The 1976-nt window shown below is 35.2% G+C and overlaps 1 pseudogene; it reads left to right on the top strand.

Annotated features, from left to right (window-relative positions):
• Positions 1 to 268: 268 nt before the first annotated feature.
• LOC128174819 (uncharacterized) lies at positions 269 to 1146 on the top strand (annotated as a pseudogene).
• The last annotated feature ends 830 nt before the right edge of the window (positions 1147 to 1976 follow it).

Raw genomic sequence — 1976 nt, 5'->3', positions numbered from 1 at the left:
CACTTCTTCTGTAAAAAGTACTGGTATTTTTCTCCCCCTCTTTCCCTTAATCTCTACTCGTAAATGGGATTTACATAACGTTTTCTCAAACTCGTTGAGGGTACTCAAAATAATAGGATCTGTTTCTCCACTGCCCTTCAACGCATCATTATAGGCTGACACAGTCATTCTCTCTGCTTCTCCACTACGTCGCCGATTAAATAGAATGACTTGTGCCAAACAAAGCTATAGTCCCTCCGGTGAAAACCGGTAGAGGGCTAATAATCAGCTTGCACATCCAATATTGAAGCTATGCCTATCTTGACCATCCCTTTTTTAGTTCATTCTTCCACCCGATATAAAAGAGAATTTCATTGGTTTAACTACTTCCCAATTCGATTTCTTAACTGTAATGATGTATTTGTTGATTTTGCTTGCATTTCCTTTAGGAGCTTTGACTGCGTGTATCAAAAAAGACACCACACTGACATGTAAGGACTTCAGAGATTTAGCAAGCAGGACCTGGAGAGACGTCGAAATTTTCACGATCAACAGACTGAGCTCCGGAGTAAACTTGAAGAAATTCAAGGTCATGCACTCCCTCTTAAGATGCGATGACATCATTGGTCAGAGGGGGTCACAGAAAAGCTTGAGGATGAAGTTTTCTCTGTAAGTATCGTGTATTATTATTATTATCATCACTTTTTTTACCGACAATTTTTCTTTCTTACTTTCAGATGTCCAGTACAGTATCTAAAGAAGTCGAGAGAAACACGAGGTCACAGTCAGAAGTGGAGACGAGAGATGCCATTTATGGTATTATTACTGGAGGTATGCATTAAGTAGTTCATTAGGATATAATTATATAATTACAACGCATATTTGTTCATACCAATTGAATGTAATGGATAATTCTATGATATCTATTTTAAATAAGGGGTCATCGGTATTGTTCTTGTATTTGGATTGATTGCTTTTCTTGTATTACAAAGAACCTCGTCAAAATGATGTTGAAATTATAAGTTGAGACAGCATCTGTGACTGTATAGTGTATGAACGTCAGAAAATGGCCTTGTGATTTAGAGTGATTGTTACAGGCATTTTGGTGTTGGTGATCCAGTGTGTCGCGTATGGAGAGAGGCCATAACTACTGCAGCTCTACACTAAAACATTAGGGAACTACGCATTCAACGACCCCTTCTCAACCACCTGCTCTTTTTAAAAGGTCAATGAGAATTAGAAGACCTGTGCACAGACTGCAATTGTAGGACTATTTTTTCATGTGTATATTTTTTGTACAGATATTTTTATTGGCCCCTCCTCGTATATTGTGTATAATTATTAATTATTTCTTTTTCTTTGATTTTTTTTCCAATTCTTCTGCAATATTGTTTTTTCTGAGTTATGTATGAAAAAAATTCCCCCAAAATTGTGTATTTTTAAGAAATGTGAAATTGTGAATTTGGGGGGTTTTTTTAGTCTTAAATTGGATTTTTTTTTTCCTGTAAGTATTATTTTTTTTGTCCAAAACTACTGTTTGTAAATATTACTGTTTAAAAATATAGTCAAGGAATAAACTTAACACTCATTTTATGGTATTGCTTAAAACCATAGAGATGTATCGCAAATGGCTTGCTTAGCTCTTCAATATTTCTTGGTCAAAGCAAAGCTATCGTTGAAGCTTATCAAGAGTGTATGCTAAACACATTTGAGTACTTGGAAGACCTTAATAATAAGAAACAGTACTAAAACAATAAGGTCTTCCGTTGGAAACGGAAGACCTTGGTAATATGCTGTATATATCTACTTTATGGGGCCCCCTCTTTATACAATGAATAATGTGAAATTTACATCATATTTGATAGTGTTTCAGACACGAGTAAATAAAAAGACACCGTAAAAACAGTTTCCATAGTTCAGACACATTTCTGTTACGGGGATAAAGGAATTATAGCTATTCCCAAGAAAATATTACAGCGGAAAATTATCCTAGTTTC

Source organism: Crassostrea angulata, chromosome 2, assembly GCF_025612915.1.
Source record: "Crassostrea angulata isolate pt1a10 chromosome 2, ASM2561291v2, whole genome shotgun sequence".
NCBI lineage: Eukaryota > Metazoa > Mollusca > Bivalvia > Ostreida > Ostreidae > Magallana > Magallana angulata.
Note: the sequence above shows the minus strand (reverse complement) of the source record. Positions and strands in the feature narration are given on the sequence as shown.